The following is a 25,922-nucleotide window of genomic DNA, read 5'->3' as shown; positions in this document are numbered from 1 at the left end:
AGTTGATTTTCTGTTACTTAATCACAACTGAACACCGTCGTTTTTTATCACGCCTTTCTCCTGTACTTAAGCTATTTGAGCTTTACTTCAACTGGGCAGAAACATCACAACTATACTGTAGTATCTGAGAATGTTGAAATGTAAGAATGTTAAACCATATCAATATCTACTACACCTACACAGTTTTAAAACTTCTCTGTTTACATTGATGAGTACAACGGAGATTGCAACATGCTGTGCTTGCTGCATTGATTCTCTCGCAATCGGTGGCGCTGGTGTATAGTGCAATATCTACTAAACTCTGTAGTCTCAGCGACACAACTTCTCCAATACACGCGAACAAGCCAACCGTGCTGCAAGGCGTGCAGTTCATACAGAACCTTATGGGCGACTTTTACAGTTACCTACTGCGGGCACTGAAGTACTGGAGTTACTGGAGACAATGGAGGTACTCGAGACAAATGAGACAATTGCTCTAACGCTTCCTTCTTTCATAGACTGAGTAGAGGGACGCGCCCTACAGTACATCCCCAAGATACAACTGCCTCACTTTGTGTTCAGCTAGCTACCCCCCTACGGATTTTTTAAACAAGTTGAAACGAAGAAAACAGGCACAGTTACATCATGTTTACGGCTTAATCTACTTCAAAAGTATCAAAAGGAATTGGCCTCTTCTTGAATCTGTGAAATATCGCTCTGTGACTTATATCGGTGATCGAATTCAAATGATTCCAGACCTTGATGTTTCGTGTTAGAGGACAGCCTGGCGTTGTTCGGTAGTTAGTCGTTTTCAAATCTCTCGCCGTCTCTTGCATGCTGTTTGCCGACTCTCTCTTCTCCTCGCGTACCCAAGCCATCGACGAGGTTTTCAACAGTAAACTTCCGGCATCCTGCCTTGGTCCGTCTGCGGGAACAGCGCCGCACCCTGCTTGCTGCGAGTTCGACACGTATATACACACGGTCACCCAGCGTTCTTAAGCTCGTTCCTCAGCGCTAAATTCAAAATGTTCAACAGTGTTAAACCAAATTAATTGGCCTGTGATTTGATACAGTTCACTATGATGGAAATAAACAGAGATTTTTTAAAATTTAGGTTTTGAGCTCCAAGGAGCTATGCAGCCAACAATCCATAATCATACGCAATTACACAATAAAAGACAGAACAATATTGGAAAGAGAACGCTGAAATACACACAAAATAAAACAATACCTTCGGAAAAACTTGTGATCCACTGATCAAATTAAAGTCAAATATAGCTCTTGCTACGTTTTGACAATACTACATAAAGAATCAAAATTCCTTACAAAATTGATTTACAAATGTAAATTCAAGCACAATCGTATACAATTACGCACTATAACAGATTTAACAATACCGAACAAAACTGATTTTACAAGTATAAATGAAACTGTCTTAGGAAAGAAGCAATGCCATTATAAACCTGAAGATTGTTTGAGGAAAGTATGAATGTTAATTGGGAATTGGAATTCCAGCACGCCCAAGCTGTTAAAAAAAAAGAAAGAAATAATTACTGTTGATCTCTCGATAGAGGTCACACGTAAAGGAAATGTGATTTAAGTCTGCAATTGACTGATTATCGATGCCCAGGAGGGAGAGTGAAAAACTCCAGTGCAACATAAGTGGCTTTTAAAGCTTCCGTAATTGAGTCGCTTACGTATGCTAGATGTTATGTATCTTCTGTCGGCGTTCCACTTGGAGAATCAAGGTTTCGTTGGCAGATCTGATTGATGTGAAGCATGAAACAGCCCTTTATCTCTTTGAATTTTTCTCTGAAGTTGAGACTAGTGATGGGCAATGATCTCACTCGAGACTCCCCGTGACCGTGTAATGACTCAGAGTAGACCAGACTATCTCAGTGTGAGGGTGAGGTGAGCCACTAGCGCCTAGTGACAGGATCGTACTATGAACCAAACACGAAACGCGCATGCTCGCTTCCATGAAAAAAATGAAATGTCGTATGGCTTTTAGTGCCGGGATATCCCAGGACGGGTTCGGCTCGCCAGGTGCAGGTCTTTCTATTTGACACTCGTAGGCGACCTGCGCGTCGTGATGAGGATGAAATGATGATGAAGACAGCACATACACCCAGCCCCCGTGCCATTGGAATTAACCAATTAAGGTTAAAATCCCCGACCCAGCCGGGAATCGAACCCGGGACCTTCTGAACCGAAGGCCAGTACGCTGATCGTTCAGCCAACGAGTCGGACCTCGCTTCCATGATCTACCACTAGCTGAACGAGACCGCGCTAATGTAACTGTTGGGATTTAACAAGTGCTATTATCTTAAGGCGACTATCGTTATTCGCTGGTTTTATTTCGTTTCGATCGTTTCACCTTCTTTTCTTTCTTTCATTGTTACTCTTGTTCTGTCCTGTTGCATTTTGTATAGTTTTGTGAATAAGAAGATAGGCAATCTACTGTGTAAGTTCAGTATGTTTACTTACTCTGAGTGTGGTAGTGTGTACGAAGCAAGAACTATTTTGCGGAGACATGTAAAACAGAAATATCCTCAGAAACTGGAAGAGAGAGCGCCAAACTCACGGAAACCTCTGGGTAGTGGGATTCATACCTGTACCAAATGTAATAAAACTTTTGTTCAGCAGTCGTGTCTGACGTGGCATCAGCGTAACCAGCACTCTGATACTGTGTGTTCTTAGCTTTGTATTTTTAAAATTCCATTTTGAAGGTAATGTGAGCATAAAATATCATGTTCACTTTCTTTGAGAAACTGTGAGTGATCGGTTCCAAAGTTCACAATTGCTTGTGTTGCTTGCTGTCTTCTGAGTAAATTCCCTTGTGCTCATTCGTCAGCTTGAAAACACTAAGTACCTGTACTCGAATATACGGAATATTACCAACGTCACTTATTCCGTAGACTGTATTGCTTTTTATTTCTGTTCCCTTTCTGCTGTCGTAATGCGCGCCTGTATCATGCTGGTTCTCGTTACTTGCCTACTGTGTGACGGAAGAGGTTCAGAGTACGGGACTGTCTTTAGGCGCTTGTGAGGTGAGCCAATAACGTTCCTTGTTCTTGCGCTAGGGATATTCCCTATGACCGTTTCACAATTTTGCATGTAGGAAGTTCTCTCTCTATAAACTGTCACCTCTCACTCTAACATATCCCCATTGTTACTCCCGTCTAACGGTGCCCATGCTTGTTGTTATGGTTCAGAGAGGAAATGGAAATTAATTCATGGAGGGAAAGTGTACATCGAATGAAAATTAGGTATCGCATTATCCTATAATTATGATCGCATATCATTTGTGAAGTTTAAAATTATTCTACATCGCGGCTAATATCGTATGGTTGGAAACTCTGCCCTGTGCCATTCTATGTTGACTCTTTCTTAGGTAATTTTCGTTCGCGCCTGCGTAGATTTCTTAACACACAGAATGGGAGATTTGGTCATTCGCGAAGCCAGCCTGTTACGATCCGAAAATACGCGGAGGCTTATCGCGCCTAGTCGAACATCCGTTTCAAATTCAGGTGTTGCAAGTCTGTCTTCTGTGGTGTGAGAAGCGAGCTGTTCTGGCTAATGAACTTACTCAATATCCTATTACATAAAATTAGTGTGGTGTAGTTAAAATTAAACCTATCATGTTAAGTGTGCGGATATATAAAAGTCCCTATTGAACCGTATCAGTGCAGGCTTCAATTTATTTGTAATAACACTGTGGCATAATTTCAGTTAGCGCGCCATTGAGTCGTGGCGAGTGAAGGAAGGAACCCTGGATGGCCGTGCCGTAGGCCGTGCCAGCGCCTCCTAGAGAACAAGGCCTGGCAATACGAATGAGAGTAGCTGATGACGTATGCTGAAGTTGGCCCATGCCAGTAACTCAGCTTGTTGCTGCTTGGTGTATGAGGACGCGTTTCCCTATTGTGTGTGTTTTTCATCGATTATATTAATGTTAATCGAGTCTTGTGTGTTAACACTCGCTTAATATCCATATTAGTGTAAGTTCAGTTAAAGGTGATAGTACTTATAAATTGTTAATATTGATAAATTGTGTTTAAAGTGCCGGCACGGCCACCACGTGAGGTTAGAACTGAGTTTATTCTTAATTATGCATGGGCGCCCGCAAGGGGGGGGCAAGGGGGGGCACTTGCCCCCCCTGGAATTCTAAAGATGTTGATGTTCAATTGTTTAATATCATACTAGATTATTTCATAAACTGAAATTACTGACAGTCAGCTAGCATATGTTATAACTGGAAGTTTCTGTAAACAATTTAATGTTGCTGACGTTATATTGGTTTTTATATTCAAGAAAATTGTTAATGTGCCACCCCCCCCCTGGAAAAGATCCTGCGGGCACCCATGTATGGTGTGTTGTGAATTGCGATCACTGTTTCTCAAATTATGAATAACGATGCCTCAAAAATGCAGTGTTCCAAACTGTAAGGGCAATTATCGCACTGGCCCTAAAGTGAGTGTTTTCTCGTTTCCAACTGACGACTCGGAGAGAGCTAAGTGGTTACGAGCTATTCGCCGGGATGATTTCGTTCCTTCCAAAACTGCAGAGGTAAGTCTTAGTTATTAGCGTATTATATATGATTTCAATCATTCAATCACTTAAGTTGTGGAATGGTCCTTGAAATGGAGCCCTGTGTTGTAGGTGTGCGAGCTCCATTTCAAAACTGAGGTATGATGAGAGAAATGGGAAATTATTGACTGCACCTTTATTTCATCCAAGGCTTGTGAAAGGTCTCTTATATCTTTGCTATTGATGAATGAAATAGTAGATTTTTTAGGGTGATTTATATCTTACTGATTTAAGCATTTGCTGTATTGAATTGACCAGTTATTACATTTAGTTTGGAATGTGCTGAGTATTCACATTACTTCATAGGACTACTGTTGTGGGTATAGTGATATTCTGGGAAAACTTATAGGGCCTAAATTATGAAGTTATGTAAGGTATTGGCTTTCAAGTGTTCCTTCTGTGCTGGACCCTTAACTGCAAGTGAGCCAGTTCTGTTTATTATATCGCATGAGGGAAAATACCACTTAGTGTGGGTTAATATTTTTAGTTCAGGCTAGATAGCAATGTTATTGTGTTTATTGCAACTATGTTAGGTTCTGTATAATTATTATAAGTTCAATGATTTTCTCTGTCTCCTTGTGTGCTATTCATTTTATATTAAAATCAACCAGATATATCTAAGACATGACATGGTCCTGTGAAGTAAGTGGTGCCATGAATTAATATACGAGCGCATTTATATCTAGGTGAATGCATTCTAACTTAGTCTAAACGTTTCAGGAGCTGTTCCTTCTCAGTTTCCAAACTGCCCAGAGTACTTGTCTGATACCACATTTGCCCACCGAGAAGCTCCAGACGATAGGCGTTGTCGAGTAGACAATGAAAGTTTGACCAAGGCTCTTGCTCAAAGTTTAGAGACCTATGAAGCTCATGTCAGTACTGTTTCTTTCAAGAACTTCCAGGAATTTGAAGAAAAATTAAGTTGAATATCTGTAAAACAAGACTGGAACTGCTCTGAAAAGGAACGAATTTAGTAGCTCTATTTTCCATAGTAGTTTCTTTAGAAGAGAATACAGTAATAACACAAGAGCACTTTTATTTTATCATATTTATTGCCAGGTGTTACGTTTTCAGGGAGTGATATTACATTTGAAAGGGCACCTTTTATGTTAAACAGGTATTTTGTCATTTAACAAATACGGTTCATTACCTTGGTGGCACATATCCTACAAAATCATTAACCATCCTTTCCTTTTGTCTGTGGTAAGCTGAGGCTTTCTAATTTTTTTTAGTACATTACTATTATTAATCACTGAGTTGATGAACCTCTATGAATTCCATTCAAAGGGAATGTGTAAACTCTGAATTCAGGGCTAATCACTGTAAGATCCTTCAGTAGTAAACATTCCTGTTTGAGTAATTGTGAATTCAATTATGAATTTCTTCTTCCAGCATTATAGCCTATTCACACTCTGGTTATGAATTTCCTCTTGGAGAAAGTACTCCTTCCAGCTTTTGTTATGTAATGAATCTAACATGCATCTGTGAAAAATTGGGGATTAATTACTTAATTGATCTCATGTGTGTTATATCTATATAATGCAGCTGGTTCATAAAGCGTGAAATGAGTAGTTCAGTGTGTGTTCTGCTACTTTTTTATTAATGTAATGGCAAGGATGCAAGTTCTTAATATGGTTTCTTAGGATTTTAACAATTACTGTTCATAGAGATTTCCTTTTATATTTTCTTATATAATGTTCACCTCATGTCCATTTCAATTTTAAGCAACCTGGTGAAGTTAAATTGAAAACAATTTCAGAAAATGTCTGGCTGAAGGTCAGTTCAAATGTAATAAGAATTGGCATGCTACTTTTCAAATTTAAGAATTTCAATTTTTTTCCTGTTCTGGTTATTTGAATCAGGGTCCAAAATCATATAAGTACATTTATTTACACTAGGGAATGCGAATATAATTTTGATGACTTGATGAACAAACTATTGTTGGCATGTACTATAATCATTCTCTTTGCATAACAGCCAAATTGTGTGGGCTCTTCACGCCCTTAATTTATGTGAGGCTTCTATTGTAAAAAAAAAATGTTTACCTGTTTTCATGACCGACAACACTGAGCGTTACAGCTTGCATGTTCCTGGACTGCTACTAATATACTGTAAGTAAGGTAGTTTATACGTTATTATTTTTATTTAATAGCTTTTTCTGTACTTACATGTTGTTTTTTATCTTTCATCAGCAAGTTCAGTTCTGTAAAAGCTTGCTTTTCCTTTTTTTGCGTCGCACCGACAGAGAGAGGTCTTATGGCGAGTTTTGTAAAAGGAACTGATCATTTTTGACTCTTAAATATACGTAAGAAAGTGTCATATAAACATATTATTAAAGTTGTTCAGTATTAAGACTCTTAAAAAAATTCTTCTTTGCATTTTTAATTGTTCTTTCTAATTATTACGTTATATTACTCATTTCGCTTCCGATATGCGCGTCTACGAGAAAGAATATTCGTAGAATGCACTTTAACCAACGTATTTTTCAATTTTCGTAAGGAATTAGCTTCATCTACTATCCACTCGCACTGAGCCGTGGTGGTCACGGCTGAGCCCAGTCGCGTGACGTCACGAATCGTATTGCCAGGCCTTGTTCTCTAGGAGGCGCTGGCCGTGCGAACCCCGTATTGCTCCGGAAGGAACGAATTCCTCCAGTTGGAATTGAGCCGCAAGCCGCGACTTCATTCATGTAGACCCTATCTATACCACCAAGCCCAAATCCAGCAACCTGGAAGGTGTGAGATTTAAACGAGGGGATGTACAGAACAGTCGTCACAGGTAACAAACTTCTCTTTCCCAGGACTGGTATAATCTAAATTCCAATCAATTAATCCGCCACCATGCTAAATTCCACAGATCTGACACCACACATAATTAAGATCAGAATCATCGAGAGTCAGGAGTCGATAATATTATTTACTTGTGCTGAATTGAGAGAGGTGCGTATTTACTGCAGCGGCCGTTGACCGTGTGGTTAGCGGTGCGCAGCTGTGAGCTTGCATCCGAGAGATAGTGGATTCGAACCCCATTGTTGGCAGCGCTGATGATGATATTCCGTGGTTTCCCACTTTCACACCAGTCAAATGCTGGGCCTGTACCTTAATTAAGGCCTAAGGCACTCCTAGCCCTTTCCTATCCCATCGTCGCCATAAAACCTATCTATGTCGGTGCGACGTAAATCAAATAAAAAAATACTCTGTACGCAGCAGTAATCCTATCTATCGGAGATGAAGGACAACAGATGACACAAAGCACATCACGACAAACAATGGTCAATGTAATATTATTATTGATCAATGTTATGAGCTTTCTATATTGTAGGCCTTCACATTTAGTTTTCTTTCGACTCTGTGATTTGTAAAATATTTTATACCATAAACTGTAGTTTCTTATTCTCCGACTTTACATACCGATTTTCATTAAATACTGTTTACCCATTTCTGGTTACTCGGCGCTGATATGGACTTAGTAACAAAAATCCAATATCATGAATATCTTTGTGATCATAGCCAGTACGGTAACAATGTATAAGACATGGATAATAGGAAATTTAATACTATATAACCCTAGTTATGTAGCATTCATCGATTACACCTCTAATAAGAAATATTTGAGAATTACACTTTAGGTCTTCCCCTAAACTACCATTTCACTCAGCGTGAATAAAATAATTTACAGCCTAGACTATAGCGACTTATTTCCTGACTTTGCATACCGATTTTCATCAAGATAGGACTACTAATAACAACAATATTTGAGAATTATATTTTAGGCCTTCCCCTAAACTACCATTTTTCTCAGCGTGAATACAATTATCGATAGCCTAGATTGTAGCAACTTATTCCCCAACTTTGCATACCCATTTTATTTAAATACGACCACTAATAACATAAATAGTTGAGAATTCAATTTTAGGTCTTCCCCTAAACTACCATTTCACTCAGCGTGAGTAAAATGATTTATAGCCTGTATTGTAGAGGCTCATCCCCCGACTTCACATACCGATTTTCATTAGACTACTAATAACATAAATAGTTGAGAATTCAATTTTAGGCCTTCCCCTAAACTACCATTTCACTCAGCGTGAGTAAAATTATTTATAGCCTAGATTGTAGAGGCTCATCCCCTGACTTCACATACCGATTTTCATTAAATTCTCTTCAACCGTTTTCTCGTGATGCGTGTACAGACAGACAGACAGACAGACAGACAGACAGACAGACAGACAGACAGACAGACAGACAGACAGACAGACAGACAGACAGACAGACAGACAGACAGACAGACAGACAGACAGACAGACAGACATTACGGAAAAGTAAAAAGTGCATTTTCTTGTTACTATGAACATGACCGATACAGAAATATCATTATTTTCAAATTCCGAGCAATGTACAGACAAAACTCTTATTTTATATATATAGATGTTGCCTTATGTCATACAGCACAGAAACGATCACGGCGATTTTGTAGTCAGTCGATTTTTTTTAAATGTGTACGCTGAGCAATTTATTGTACCGAATAAATCACAGCATAGCTGTAAACAATGCTTGCTTTCCCTTGCTATCTCGCAACACTGCGACACGCTCCAGACCTGTACCAAATTATTGAAAAATAATTACAGCAATGAAAATTGATACCAAAATATATTTCAGTTAGAAAATGATAATTTGTTGATGTATAGTGCACCTGAGATCGTATTCTGCACAGATTTTGCTGCACATTGATTGGGCAACAATGCATAATGCCAAAAAGAAGTTGGTGTAGTAGCAATGCCATCTCAGCTTCGAACGAGCTCTCTCTAATAATACATTAGGCTTATCAGTTGTGCGGTTTGATATTTCATCATCATCATCATCATCATCTGTTTACCCTCCAGGTTCGGTTTTTCCCTCGGACTTAGCGAGGGATCGCACCTCTACCGCCTCAAGGGCAGTGTCCTGGAGCTTCAGACTCTTGGTCGGGGGATACAACTGGAGAGGATGACCAGTACCTCGCCCAGGCGGCCTCACCTACTATGCTGAACAGGGGCCTTGTGGAGGGATGGGAAGATTGGAAGGGATAGGCAAGGAAGAGGGAAGGAAGCGGCCGTGGCCTTAAGTTAGGTACCATCCCGGCATTCGCCTGGAGGAGAAGTGGGAAACCACGGAAAGCCACTTCCAGGATGGCTGAGGTGGGAATCGAACCCACCTCTACTCAGTTGACCTCCCGAGGCTGAGTGGACCCCGTTCCAGCCCTCGTACCACTTTTCAAATTTCGTGGCAGAGCCGGGAATCGAACCCGGGCCTCCGGGGGTTGCAGCTAATCACGCTAACCACTACACCACAGAGGCGGACTTGATATTTCTCAAACTTTATTTGAACAGTTTTTGATTTAATTTTGTTCTGTTTTGTCATCATCATCATCATCATCTGTTTACCCTCCAGGTTCGGTTTTTCCCTCGGACTGAGCGAGGGATCCCACCTCTACCGCCTCAAGGGCAGTGTCCTGGAGCTTCAGACACTTGGTCGGGGGATACAACTGGGGAGTATGACCAGTACCTCGCCCAGGCGGCCTCACCTGCTATGCTGAACAGGGGCCTTGTGGAGGGATGGGAAGATTGGAAGGGATAGGCAAGGAAGAGGGAAGGAAGCGGCCGTGGCCTTAAGTTAGGTACCATCCCGGCATTCGCCTGGAGGAGAAGTGGGAAACCACGGAAAACCACTTCCAGGATGGCTGAGGTGGGAATCGAACCCACCTCTACTCAGTTGACCTCCCGAGGCTGAGTGGACCCCGTTCCAGCCCTCGTACCACTTTTCAAATTTCGTGGCAGAGCCGGGAATCGAACCCGGGCCTCCGGGGGTGGCAGCTAATCACGCTAACCACTACACCACAGAGGCGGACTTGATATTTCTCAAACTTTATTTGAACAGTTTTTGATTTAATTTTGTTCTGTTGTTTTGTAATCGAATAAATTATTATAACCGAGACTTCGGTATCAGTTACAGAGTATCGTTCTGTAGTTACTGAAAAATGAAACGAATTTAAAGTTAGATACGAACATCTAAATGGATGATTGGCAGTTCAGCATCTCAGCCGTAAAACTACGGAGGCAAACAAATAAAACCTATTAAACATTATTTTTTAATACTTAAGCCAACGGCCGTGGCCGTGTTGAAACACCGGATCCCGTGAGATCTCCGAAGTTAAGCAACATTGGTCGTGGTCAGGAGTTGGATGGGTTGCCACGCGCTGTTGGTGGGCCTACCGCACGTAAACTCCGGCTCAGGAACACCTCTGCGGAGGTTCGGACCTGCCTTCGGGCAGAATAACCCTTACCTTACCTTTAATACTTAAGATAAAGAATAATCCCTTTGTTCACATAACTTGACAATACTGTATATTACTTCTACTTGCACCTAGCAGTAGTTTGCTGTACTGAATGTAACACAGCACAGCTGTAAACAATGCTTGCCCTTGCTATCTACATTAGTTATTCATAAGTTTCTACATTTTATCTGAGGAGGAGGGGCGAATTTTATTTTGGCAGGTGGGCCCGTATCGTATCTGATAACGCCCCTGTGGCTCCATATATTATTAAGAGAATTGTTTTATATTTTTTTTATATTTAATGAAATGTAATATACTATTTCAGAGTACTCACCGTCGTGTGTGGGTTTTGCTGCCGCACGCAGCCAAGGAGACGACACAGAGTTGTTGTCGATCGCCTGCAGTCGTCGAAGAGAGAGTAAAATCCTCGCTTGCTTGGTGCAGTCCTGAACCGCTAGTCCATGATGTAACAGTGTTCTCTCCCTCTGCTGCGTACTTCCATGTGCTCACACGCATTCCCATTATATAATTAAGAGCGCTGTCCTCGTTTTTCTACTTTTCTACTTCTTCTCCTACCAGCACTTTTCTTCTTCTGTTACGGACTCTTATTACGAGGAAAGGAAGAGCCTACTTTCATCGCATCATACACATTGTACGTATGTGTGTGGGTTCCTAATAATTTCTAATCAACTGGACCAATTTCAATGAAACTCAATTCTGAACCAGTTTTCAATCCGAGGATGAGCGAAGCTAAGTCTGACACTGTAATAAATAAGAGGGGAATTGCTCAAGGCAGATTTATTGGACCTTTACCTTTTCTTTTATACATAAATTATATGAGTAAAGAAGTGGAATCTGAGATAAGGATTTTTGTGGATGATGTTATTCTGTACAGAGTAACAAATAAGTTACAAGATTGTGAGAAACTGCAAAATGACCTCGATAATGTTGTGAGATGGACAGTAGGCAATGGTATGATGTTAAACGGGGTTAAAAGTTAGATTGTGAGTTTCACAAAAAGGAAGTCCTCTTAATTTTAATAACTGCGTTGATGGGGTGAAAGTTCCGTGTTGGGATCATTGTAAGTACCTAGGTGTTACTATAAGGGAAGATCTTCATTGGGGTAATCACATAAACTGGGATTGTAAATAAAGGGTACAGATCTCTGCACATGGTTGTGAGAGCATATGAGTTTCTGGTAAGTACTCAACTAGAGTAGGGTTCCAGTGTATGGAACCCTCACCACGATTACTTGATTCCAAAACTGGAAAAAATCCCAGGAAAAGCAGCTCGATTTGTTCTGGGTGATTTCCGACAAAAGAGTATCGTTATAAAAATATTGCAAAGTTTGGGCTGGGAAGAATTGGGAGAAAGAAGACGAGCTGCTCGACTAGGAGGTATGTTCCGAGCTGTCCGTGGAGAGATGGCGTGGAATGACATTAGTAGCCAAATAAGTTTAATAGTAGGAAAGATCACAATATGAAGATAAAGTTGGATACCAAGAGGACAAATTGGGGCAAATATTCCTTTATAGGGAGGGGAGTTAGGCATTGGAGTAACTTACCAAGGGAGATGTTCAATAAATTTCGAATTCCTTTGCAATCATTTAAGAAAATGCTAGGAAAACAACAGGTAGGGTATATGCCACCTGGGCGACTGCGAATGCAAATCAGTAGTGACTGATTGATTGATTGATTGATTGATTGATTGATTGATTGATTGATTGATTGATTGATTGATTGATTGATTGATCCCAAGATTCTTCTTTCATTTTTCATAATCGACAACAATCAACTTGGGCTGATGGTGGTGGTGATTACTGTTTTAAAGGAAATACAACTAGCAACCATCCTCTGTATAATACTAATCAAAGAGAAAAAGGTAAGGAATCCGGCACTTCATAAAATGAAGGTATCGGCCAAAGAAAAAGAAGGGCCACGAAGAGCGTGTAAATAAAAGACACCCTAGGTCTCGAGTGCTCTAATACCGTCGGGCTCAGAAAAGAACAAGAGTTGACCAAGGGAGGTCGTATATGATTGATGAAAGTGAGGAGCTTGCCACAAGTAAATGGAAGTAATGTTAGGTCTCAGCTGAGAGCCCCGCGATCGCCACCACACGCTCCCAAGTTAAGAGTCCCTGGGCCCCTTTTAGTCGCCTCTTAAGACAGGCAGGGGATTACCGTGGGTGTTATTCTACCGCCGCCACCCACACGGGGACAACTTGGGGAGTCGCTAAATTTTATCCGTATGCTAGCTGTAGTACCCGGCGCTGCTCGGGAGCGTTTTTGATTGTTTGCTTTCAGGATTTGCACTAACTGTTAAATATGTGTGAGGTGAAGTTTCATGTATTTCTTTACTGTGACGTTGATTGATCATTTACGAACTAGAGTATTCTGTAGCTTTAGAGTTATTGTTACGTTCAACTCCTTGGTGGGATGGTCAGCGTTGAGGCCTTCGGTTCAGAGGGTCCCGGGTTCGATTTCCGGCATGCTACGGGAGGATTTTATTAGCGTCTGATTAATTCTTCTGGCTCGGGGACTACGTATTTGTATTTGTGCCAACAATCTCCTCTTCATAATCACGCAACACAACACACCACATTACCAACCACCACAGAAACACGGAATAATAATTATATCCATCCACATAGGGTTAGCGTCAGGAAAAGCATCGTGCTGTAAAACAGGATCAAATCCACATGTGCTACACAGTTCGCACTCGCGATCCTACAGGTTTGGATAAGCGGCAGAAGAAGAAGAAGACGAAGAATTATATGTTTAATTTTGTTTTATTTTTTATTTTTTCGCTTTAAACTTTGCACTTGCGGCAGCCCAGATTGTCCTGGAAGTACGTGGCCATTTCAAATAAATAATAAAAATAAGAGACCACTGTATGTATTTAAGCTTTTACGGTTTTCGGAGTAGCCGAGGTGCCGGAGTTTAGTCCCGCAGGATTTCGTTTACGTGCCAGTATATCTACTGACTCGAGGCTGGTGTAGTTGAGCACCTTCATATACCACCAGACTGAGCCAGGATCGAACCTGCCAAGTTAGGTTCAGAAGACCAGCACCCCGGCATAGATGAGATGTACACGATTTTAAGTGTTATTGGGACTGTCACCACTCAGCCTAGCGACCCCGAAAACTGTGTTTCATTTTCATTTTTACCCCCACACCGTTAAAGGCTGAACTTGGACTTAAACGGCATCCAGAATGTCACAATTCATCTCAGCGACACCGAAAACTATGGATTCGACATTAATATCGGTCGTTTTCGATTATTCTTAGATATCATCCACTCACATCTCCCATCCCTAGGGGTACTACGGGTATCTTACCCCCATAATATTTTTTTCCAGATACGAAATCGTATGTGTACCACGTTTGGTTAAAATTGCTCCATGTGTTCCAGAGCTATGTTGGAACGTACATACACATACCCCTTCACAAATCCATTGTTATATGTATTGGTATCTCTGAAATGACTGAACGAATTAATGCGAGCATTAACAAAATGATAAAATACTAACATAATTATTTTCAACAGCAGGACTGATACAAAGTGGTCTGAAGAACGAAAGAGGCAACGCAGTGAGTTCATGAAGAGATTTTGGAAGAACAGGAAGTTAAAGTCATCAAGCCAATGAACAAGTTCCAACGCGCACTACGAATGGACATAATAACGTTTTTTGGGTAGGAAAACAAAACCATGCCTGTCAATTCTGAGCGCAGCACATCAAACACGAATATTAGAAATATTTTTTCTTGCGATTCTAGTGACATATTGTCCGACTCATTGCCTGAATGGTCAGCGTTGAGACCTTCGGTTCAGAGGGTCGCGGGTTCGGTTCCCGGCCGGGTCAGGGATTTTAATTCTTCTGGTCCGGGGACTGGGTGTTTGCGTTTGTCCCAACACTTTCCTCTTCATATTCACACAACACACTACACTACCAACCACGACAGAAACACGCAATAGTGATTACATCCCTCCTTATGGAGTTGGCGTCAGGAAGGGCATCCGGCCATAAAAAGGGCCAAACCCACAAGTGCAATACAGTTCGCACCGCAACGCCACAGGTGTGGGAAAAGCGGTAGAAAAAGAGAGAATTATTTTCATGAATATGTAATTCAAACATATTTGGGGCACTAAATCGACATTCTAGTCGCATTATCTTCCCTTCTATTAACCTATCCAAATATATTCCATAACTTGGTAAGTATAACATCGTCGTTGAAGAAACCAAACCTCGTATGTCACAATGCTCTTACCGTACCGTACTGTAGGAATGTGTGTTTGCGTGACGAATTTACTCATTCCTACAGTATACTGTATTTAATGTTCAGTTTTCTTTACACTTCCGCATAGGAATGTGAGCACAACGAACATTGTTCTGATGGACTGCATATCCATATGTGGCTAAGAGGCGTGACCAGTCTTAAGGAACATTATTGATAGGAAGGGAAGTGGAGTTGCTCACGTCCGTAGGTTTTAACCTAAAATTTCCCCACACGTGGTCCCTGGATGGTGCTAAGCGAGCCACAGCAATCAGGCTGCCAGACTATCCTAGTGATCTCCTGGCTATTTTACATGAAAATGAAAAATCATTCAAATGGTTCTTTTCAGAACCAACAGGCAAATACTTTCGGGCCTACACTTAAAGTCCTTCATCTAAATATAGAAGGCATAAGTAAATCCAAATGCCCATTCTTGTCAAGAATCCTACGAGACGGAAACATCGATGTGGTTGCCATTCAGGAAACACATGCTTCGGATGAACACCAATTACAAACGAGAGGGCTAATATCGGGATATGATATCGTAGATGCAACTTATCACCATGCATATGGTACAGCTACGTATGTCCGTAGTACTATTGAAAATGCCTCATTGCTCACAGCTAACTCAAAAGACGACATACATACCATTGCCATCAAAGTTGGAGATATCACCATCATAAACATCTACAAGCCTCCATCTTCACCATGGCCCTCCCAGATGATTCAGGTACAGGACCATCCAGCCATCTTCAACAGTCACCATGAAGAATGGAAGAATGGAGAAACTCTCATGAACTGGCTGAGGAACATAATATTCATCTTGTATTTGATTCAAAGGATAAAGGAACAGTTAGATCTGCTGCATGGAAACAGGAATACAACCCAGACATGTTTTGTTTCCAGTGATCAGAATAATCAACCTCTGCTCACATCACGGAAAGTACTTCAATATTTCCCACATAGCCAACATCGTCCTGTATGTCTTGAGGTTGGAATGCAAATACCCCTTATAACTTCTTATCCTCGTCCACGATGGAACTTCAGGAAAGCAGACTGGAAAGCGTTCTCGTGTAACCTTGATAAATATGTTAGATGGATACCACCAACAAGTAACAATTATGAGAGATTCGTGGGTGCTGTAATTGACACAGCAAAAAAATAAATATATATATATATTCATAGAGGCTATAGGAAGGAGTATATTCCTGGCTGGACTGATGCAACTGAAAAGTTATACCAAGAATTCCATGCCAGTGGTGACCAAAAAATCGGAGATGAACTGCTTCATAATCTAGATAATGCCCGAAGAGAAAGATGGATTGAAACTGTAACATCTATGAATTTCAGAGAATCGAGCAGAAAGACATGGTCATTGTTACGGAAGCTTGGTGGGGCCACTCCCATCTTTCATAAAAGTTCTGCAGTCACTCCAAACAAAATTGCAGTTCATATAGTTGATATGTCTAGAACACCGAGAGACAGAAATCATACAAGAAACATCAAAAAACAATTAAACAGTCATAAGTCCACAAGCCCCCCTGATTCGGAATATACGAGACCATTTAGTGTGCAAGATATTGAGGCAGCTTTAAAAGATATAAAAGCTGGTAAAACACTGGTATTTGATGGGATTCATCCTGAGTTTCTGATTAATTGTGGATCAAATACGAAATTTTGCTTATCTAGGTTTCTAACCTACATTCTTAGAACAGGTAATCTACCTTGCTTATTTAAAATGAGTAATATAATTGCAATCCTAAAGCCAGGAATGCCCATTGATGCACCAGAGAGCTACAGACCAATAACATTGCTTAGTGTATGCTATAAATTACTTGAAAGGCTAATCTTGAATAGAATTGCTACAAAAGTGTTTGTAACGATCCATATTGAACAAGCAGGATTCAGGCCACAAAGAAGCTGTGCTGACCAAGTCTTGTCACTAACTACCTTCATTGAAGCAGGATTCCAGCAAAGACTAAATACTTCAGTAGCATTTATTGACTTAAAGGCAGCTTATGACACAGTATGGAGAGAAGGTGTAATCAGTGATCTCCTTAAAGTGATTCCATATAGGAGCCTGGCTCATCTTATAAATAACATGTTGAGTGACAAAACATTTCGTGTGGTCACGGGGGATGAAATCAGTAAACCCAGCAAACTAAACAATGTACTCCCGCAAGGTTCAGTGCTTGCCCCACTCTTGTTCAGTTTATATATTTCAGATATGCCTTCCACAAGATCCAGGAAATTTGGGTATGCAGATGACTGGGCTCTTGCCACTAAAGACGTATGCTTCGAGCAGACAGAAGGAACTTTGACAAAAGATCTCTCTGCTTTAGGAAAATACTTTCGAAAATGGAGACTCCAACCAAGTATGAGTAAAACAGAAGTTTCTTGTTTTCATCTGAACAACCGAATGGCTTCAAGAGACCTGAAAGTATACTTCGATAACACTCTCCTCTGCCATAATAGACACCCCAGATATCTAAGTGTTACACTCGACAGAACACTGTCATTCCAAGAAAATCTGAGAAAGAGCGCTGCCAAGATTCAGACACGTAACAACATAATTCGAAAACTGTGTGGTTCTTGTTGGGGTGCAAGAGCAACTACTCTGCGCTGCTCAGCTCTAAGTCTGGTTTATTCTACTGCGGAGTATTGTGCCCCCGTCTGGATGAACAGTCCTCATGTGAAGGGAATATATGTTAAGTTAAATGACACAATGAGAATTATCACGGGCACGATCAGATCAACTCCAATTCAATTCTTGCCCATACTAAGCCATATTCCTCCACCCCATCTCCGTAGATGCATTGCTCTGATGAATGAATACAACAAGATCCAGAACAATCAAAGATTGCCTATTCATGAGGATATCCTCCACCTACACATAGACAGACTTAAGTCAAGACGTCCACCGATCTGCACGGCGGAGAACCGTATAGCCAATAATTTCAACCTGACTGAGATATGTTCTAATGAATGGAGGCAATTTGCTACAGCAGAATCCTTAGAAATGCCATGCATTACACAGAAGGTACTGGATTTGAAGAGCCTCGGAAAATATGGTCCAAGATAAACCGGATCCGGACCAACCATGGTGTGTGTGCAGATCTGCTGTATAAATGGAGGAAAAAGTCATCATCCTGCTGCGACTGTGGTGCTGAGAGGCAAACTGTGAAGCACATCACACAAGAATGCCCACTGAGACGTTACAATGGAGAAACAAGTGAATTTTTCCTGGCGACGCCACAGGCAATTACCTATGTAAGTAATGTAGATATAAATCTGTAATTTATTGAACTGTTCATGCATATGCCATACGATAAATAAATAATAAATTGATAGGAAGAGCATTGTGACATACGAGGTTTGGTTCCTTCGCCGGCGATATGTATCTTACATTCGGTTGGAGCTTCTGTGGATTACGTGTTAACCTCGAACCTTATTCTGAGTGTCTAGATCTCTTTTGCTGGCTTTGATATTTTTAAGCCCATCGACCACTGGCTAATTTCGCTCTTTTGACAGCGGCCTCTTCCATCTTCTGGGTACTAATTCCGTTTTAAAACCCCGATAGCTTTTGACTATCTGACTAATTCATCCCCCTTACCGATCTATATTTTCTGAGATTCTGGTCTGTATCCTCACATTCTTGGAACCATCTTAACTTTTTAACATTTGGTTTTGTAAAAATGTACCCGTAGAACAGTATTTCTGTCATTTTAACTGATGATGTTGATTTTATCTTGCTGTATAATTATACATTATATAACAATTAATTGGGGCAACCCGTCTGTTCTTTTCGTGATTTTCTCTTTTTTTTACAATTTGCTTTACGACATACCGGCACAGATAGGTCTTATGGCAACGTTGGGGTATAAAATGCCTAGGGGCGGGAAGGAAGCGGCCGTGGCCTTAATAAACGTACAGCCCCAGCACTTGCCTGGTGTGAAAATGGAAAACCACGGAAAACCATCTGACTGTCAGGGCTGCCGTCAGTGGGGTTCGAACCCACTATCTCTCGGATGCAAGCTCACAGCGCGCCCCTTGTTTCTTCTTGTTAGTGTAACAAAATCAGTGATATTTTAAATATCTTCTTCTTAACCTGTTTACCTTCCAGGGTTGGTTTTTTCCTCGAACTCAGCGTGAGACTTTGTGTCGGAGGGTACAGCTGGCAAGGAGGACCAGTACCTCACCCAGGCGGCCTCACCTACTATGCTGAACAGGGGCCTTGGGGGGGGGGGGGTGGATGTGAAGATTGGAAGTGATAGACAAGGAAGAGGGAAGAAAGCGGCCGTGGGCTTAAGTTAGGTACCATCCCGTCATTTGCCTGGAGGAGAGGTGGGAAACCACGCAAAACCACTTCAAGGTTGCCTGAGGGGGAATCGAACCAACCTCTACTCAGTTGACCTCCCAAGGCTGAGTGGACCCCGTTCCAGCTCTCGTACCACTTTTCAAATCTCGTGACAGAGCCGGGTGCTGGTCCTCCTTGCCAGTTGTATCCCCCGTCCCATAGTCTGAAGCTCCAGGGCACTGCCCATGAGGCGACAGATGTGGGATCCCTCGCTGAGTCCGAGGGAAAAACCGACCCTGGATGATAAACAGATAAAGAAGAAGAAGAAGACCTTATAGTTTTGAAAACAAAGCTGTGGTAACATTTTTTTCCCTGTCAATGAAAACAGTACATGGAGTGTAAGAAAGAATCGAGAATTGAGGAAATCTACACCAATCCCGATGTTGTAAGAACTCGGAGACTATGTTGGCTAGTTTGTATACATTCCTCGCTGAGATGTAGGGCATCTCATTAGAAAAGCGCGAGCAGATAAACAGCCAGACGGTAAGAGGTCATCAGCATGACCTCGCATCAGATAGATCCAGCAAATGTAAGCTGACAAAGAAGCGGCTGTTAGCAGGCATCCTGACGTCACTTGAAATACCGTACAATATTTGGAGGGACGTTAAAATGTATAACGCATATTATTATTATTGCCCGACTCCTCGGCTGAACGGCCAGAGTAACCGCCTTCGTTTCAGAGTGTTTCGCTTTCGATTAACGACCAGGTATTAGCCATGTATGATTAAATCGTCTAGCTCGGCAACTGGGACCTGGAATTTATATTAATATACACCTCTTCATTCACGAACGACACTCTACACTACCAAATACCACAAATACACACAATATCGGAAATAACTTCGCTCAGGATCGGTAGGCCCTATCTCTACAACAGGACCATGTCACATGCGTGATCGAACTCGCACCCGTGGTTCCACCAGGGTGTGAGAATGCGATTTTAAAAGTAAAACTGATATCATCATATTTTTTTGCCATCTCCGTACAGACCATGAAGGTCATTGGAGGAGTAGAAGGTAATGGCTTCTCCGTAACCTTGGCATTAAATAATATAATAATAATAATAATAATAATAATAATAATAATAATAATAATAATAATAATAAAGGCCTGTGGCCTCCGAAGAGGCCTTGTGCAGGTCTTTCGAGTTGATTCCGTATAGGCGACCTGCACGTCTATGAGGATGGGGCCCTACCTATGATGAATTGATGAAGATGGCACACACAAACCCAGCCCCTGAGCCATCGAAATTAACCAATGAAGGTTAAAATCCCCGACCCGACCGCGAATAGAACCTGGGATCCCCTGAACCACGAAGCCGAACAGCATTAAGCCCGGCCGCCTTTGCTCCCAGGTATTTACCCGGTACTCACGCTACTATGCCACACTCCAAGCCAACATTCCCACTAAATCATGGTTCAGCATGATCAACCTTAGCAGGCACGTTAACAAATATAATACGAATGAGGCTTGGACATGGATGTTATCGTTACCTCAACCGAATTAACATACTGTACTACCGGGCGAGTTGGCCGTCCGATTAGGGGCACGCAGCTGTGAGCTTGCATTCAGGAGATAGTGGGTTCGAACCCCACTGTTGGCAGCCCCGATGATGGTTTTCCGTAGTTTCCCTTTTTCACACAAGGTAAATGCAGCAGGGGCTATACCTTAATTATGGCCACTGCTGCTTACTTTCCACTTCTAGTCCTTTACTATCCCATTGTCGCCATAAAACCTATCAGCCTTTCTTAAGAAATTCCTGACAGACAACGCACACCTCTCCCCTTTCCCTCGCCTGCAGCTTAATTACCGCTCTGTTACGAGAGTCCAACGAAATACTCTTGTTCCACCCCTCACCAGAACAATCTCATATTTAATCAATCAATCAATCAATCAATCAATCAATCAATCAATCAATCAATCAATCAATCAATCAATCAATCAATCAATCAATCACTACTGACCTGCATTTGGGTCAGTCGCCCAGGTGGCATATTCCCTACCTGTTGTTTCCTAGCCTTTTCTTAAATGATTGCAAAGAAATTGGAAATTTATTGAACATCTCCCTTGGTAAGTTATTTCAATCCCTAACTCCCCTTCCTATAAACGAATATTTGGCCCAATTTGCCCTCTTGAATTCCATCTTTATCTTCATATTGTGATCTTTCCTATTTTTAAAGACACCAACCACTCAAACTTATTCTCCTACTGATGTCCTCCCACGCCATCTGTCCACTGACAGCTCGGAACATACCACTTAGTCGAACAGCTCATCTCCTTTCTACCAAGTCTTCCCAGCCCTAACTTTGCAACATTTTTGCAACGCTAATCTTTTGTCGGAAACCACCCAGAACATATCGAGCTGCTTTTCTTTGGATTTTTTCCAGTTCTTGAATCAAGCAATCCTGGTGAGAGTCCCATACACTGGAACCATACTCTAGTTGGGGTCTTACCAGAGACTTATAAGCCCTCTCCTTTACATCCTTGCTACAACCCCTAAACACCCTCATAACCATGTGCAGAGATCTGTACCCTTTATTTACAATCACATTTATATGATTACCCCAATGAAGATCTTTCCTTATATTAAGACCTAGGTAAAATGAAATGAAATGGCGTATGCCTTTTAGTGGCGGGAGTGTCCGAGGACAAGTTCAGCTCGCCAAATGCAGGTCTTTTTTTGATGTGACTCCCGTAGGCGACCTGCGTGTCGTGATGTGGATGAAATGATAATGAAGACGTCACATACACCCAGCCCCCGTGCCAGCGAAATTAACCAATTATGGTTAAAATTCCCGACCCCACCGGTAATCGAACCCGGGACCCCTGTGACCAAAGGCCAGCACGCTAACCATTTAGCTATGGAGCCGGACAAGACTTAGGTATTTACAATGATCCCTAAAGGGAACTTTCAACCCATCAACGCAGTAATTAAAACTGAGAGGACTTTCCTACTTGTGAAACTCACAACCTGACTCTGGAAACTTCTACCATCTGAAGTAAAAACTGCTTTCTCTTCCTCAATTCCTCCACGTAGTAAAGAAAATGTATATGTAAATTGAGACCTATATGTGATGTACGCCTATATAACTTGTATAAATTAGAATTTCAAAAATGTTGTGTGCAAGCACAGTTGAATGTGGGCGAATTTGTAGGCTGTCCGTGCGGGGGTGAGAGTGGTTGTGAATGAGGGTGTATACAGGGGTATGAGTGAGGGTATAAATGGCTGGGTCTTCTTACTCTAATATGTATAGGATAAATCAAGATAAATATTATTCTAAGAATACAGTTTTTGGAGTGTAAATATGTAAATTTGAAATTGTCTACACTTCTTCTTCCTATTCTTCTTCTTCTTCTTCATATGTTTACCCTCCAGGGTTGGTTTTTCCCTCGGACTCAGCGAGGGATCCCACCTCTACCGCCTCACGTGCACTGTCCTGGAGCTTCAGAATCTGGGTCGGGGGATACAACTGGGAAGGATGACTAGTACCTCGCCCAGGTGGCCTCGCCTGCTATGCTGAACAGTGGCCTTGTGTGGAGATGGGAAGTTTGGAAGGGATAGACAAGGAAGAGGGAAGGAAGCGGCAGCGGCCTTGAGTTAGGTGCCATCCCGGTATTTGCCTGGAGGAGAAGTGGGAAACCACGAAAAACCACTTCCAGGATGGCTGAGGAGGGAATCGAACACCCCATCTACTCAGATGACCTCCCGAGGCTGAGTGGACCCCGTTCCAGCCCTCTTACCACTTCTCAAATTTCGTGGTAGAGGCAGGAATCAAACCCGGGCTTCCGGGGGTGGCAGCTAATCACACTAACCACTACCCCATAGAGGCGGACGAAATTGTCTACACGTATGTGAATATTCAGTAGAGTTTATGCAAACATACATGTGAGGATGGAGGCACTTCCGTGTGTGTGTGTGTGTGGGGAAGGCTTTGTCCTTTATCCATCTACCACCCCTAGATTATACATGTACAATTTAAGGAAAATAAATAAATAAATAAATAAATAAATAAATAAATAAATAAATAAATAAATAAATAAATAAATAAATAAATAAATAAGTAAATAAATAAATAAATAAATAAATAAATAATACCTATCTGTGTCAATGCGACGTAAATTTGTAAAGAAAGTATTTGACTCATTAATATGCAAATACGACCCCGCATGTTTTGCAGACTTAAATTTTCTAATCCTAGAACGTACACAATACTACGTAGCGCGGGAAGAGATATACTGGTACTCGAAGATCATTAGGAACACCGCTATGAACAAGTGTACCAGTGTTACTCTCCTACAGTAACCAACATATCTGCACAATCTTAGTGCAATTCCTGCAACACAGTGACATTAAATATATATATTACGTACCGTAGTTTAATCCTATATTACGTAGTGTAAGCCTATATCGACTTATTTTATGCAAAAAATAAAATAAAAATAAATAGTGAGCAGAATTTTCCTGTGGAAAAGACTAAGAGCTAAAGCATTTTGAAGCTGCAGAGTAAGATATGCAGTGTACAGAGTGTAATTTGTCTGTTCTGTATGTAATCTAGCTGGCTATATGGTCAATTAGACCAAAAGACAATTAACAAAGAGGAAAAAATCCGGTACTCACTTTTAGTGTAGACTAAGTGAACATGAGGACCATATGCCATTCCAGAAGTGGAAATCTCGTTTCTTAAATATTTCGACTTTCTGACCGGGAATTGATCCGACGTTATTCTGGGTGATCTAAGCACACCTATACTGACTCGGATAGGCAGGTCCTAAATACAATTATTACAAAGAAAATATGTATCTACCTTAGTATGTGCATTACCTTAATCTTCGGGTTTTTGAGGAAGAGAAGTTCGCTGGTGTAATTTTCGGAGAACAAGTTAGCCAAGGATATGCGCACTGTACGTATGTTCTTGCTAGTCTCACAGTGATACGAAGTCGCGCGCCACACGGACGTTGCTCGCTGGGCGATGATGTCTAATTCACACTGATGCGATCAACTACAGTATATTTTACCGACCACGTGCAAGACGCATGCGTCAAGCAAGGTCTTTTATTCTGGTGGGAATCGTGCATCATATCTGCACATTTTGGACAAGGTGTTTTTCGTTGGAAAGAGATAAGATCATTTACGACCATTCAGAAGATAACAAAGTTATTATTATTATTATTATTATTATTATTATTATTATTATTATTATTATTATTATTATTATTATTAAAGCGTCTTTATTGTGGCGAAGTTAGGGCTCCCGGCCCTTTCTTACACTTAACCACTTCATGTATATACAATGTATATTTTACATAAAATTTAAACATATGAAATCTTTACAACCTAAAGTATAACTAAAGCAACTAAAGTATCACTAACTAAACTAAGGTGAGTAAAGTATAACTAAATTATATACAGGAACACATTGCAATAAACAACCATATTCACTCTCATTCATGCATCCCATTCACACTCAAGAAAGACTGGAAGTGCTTAAAAGATGGCGCTGGCAAAGGATTTTAAATTTTGTCTTAGATTCAGCTTCCCTGATGTCATTGGGGAGTTCATTCCACCAGCTCGTGGCGGTGATAGTGAACGATCTGTTGTAGGTTGCGGTTCGATGCACAGGAATTTCTAGCGTACAGCCTGACCGGGTATTGAACAGGTGCAGGGAACTAAGGTAGCGAAATCTGGTGGATAGGTAAGGAGGAGTGTTTTCAGAAAGCACTTGATACACCAAAGTAGTTGCGTGGAGTCTACGTCTGTCATTCAGTCGTAACCAAGATAATTGTGTATAGAATGGGGATACATGGGCGTATGGTTGTATGTCGAATGCATACCTGATGCATGCATTTTGGGCACGTTGCAGTCTCATGCTTTGCTCGTTATTGATATCAATAAAAACTGTATCACAGTATTCGAGAATTGGAAGCAAGAGTGATTGAATGAGCTTTATTTTCAAGGACCGAGGAAATATATTTTTAAACCGCTTCAGAGGATGCAGGCTTTGATATACCTTTTGGCACACTTTCATCACATGTTGCGACCAGTTCAATGTTTCGCTTATAGCCACACCAAGATTCATAACTGTTTCACAAAATGGAATAATGGTATTGTTTAGTGCTACAGGAGGAATTTCGTATTGTTTTAAGACGTGTAAGTTTTTTGAAGTACCAATGATTATTGCTTGCGTTTTAAGAGGATTAATTTTGAGATTGTTACTCAATGCAAAATTACTTATGAGACTTAAATCAGCATTAACTTTTACTACAGCACTCTGAATTTTATCAGTTCTTGAGTGGTAGTAGATCTGCAGATCATCAGCATAAAGATGATACTTGCAATGTGTAATCGATTTGGCAACATCGTGTAAGTAAATTGCAAACAGCAATGGTCCAAGTACAGACCCTTGGAGGACACCGAGGG

The 25,922-nt window shown here is 41.2% G+C and overlaps 1 protein-coding gene across 5 annotated transcripts in view; it reads right to left on the bottom strand.

Annotated features, from left to right (window-relative positions):
- LOC136866145 (UDP-glucosyltransferase 2) overlaps window positions 1-24,468 on the bottom strand; it is a 117,148-nt gene extending 92,680 nt beyond the window's left edge. For 2 of the 5 annotated variants that reach the window (XM_067142848.2, XM_067142850.2), the window contains exon 1: window positions 24,327-24,468. The gene's annotated coding sequence lies outside the window, so the exon portion shown is untranslated. Of the gene's footprint in view, window positions 1-737; window positions 937-11,209; window positions 11,603-24,326 lie in introns of those variants that run through there. The other 3 variants (XM_067142847.2, XM_067142849.2, XM_067142851.2) reach the window with 2 other exon arrangements.
- Window positions 24,469-25,922: the final 1,454 nt, after the last annotated feature.

The sequence above is a fragment of the Anabrus simplex genome, chromosome 3, assembly GCF_040414725.1.
Source record: "Anabrus simplex isolate iqAnaSimp1 chromosome 3, ASM4041472v1, whole genome shotgun sequence".
In the NCBI taxonomy this organism is placed as follows: domain Eukaryota; kingdom Metazoa; phylum Arthropoda; class Insecta; order Orthoptera; family Tettigoniidae; genus Anabrus; species Anabrus simplex.
This window is presented reverse-complemented; position numbering and strand designations above follow the sequence as displayed.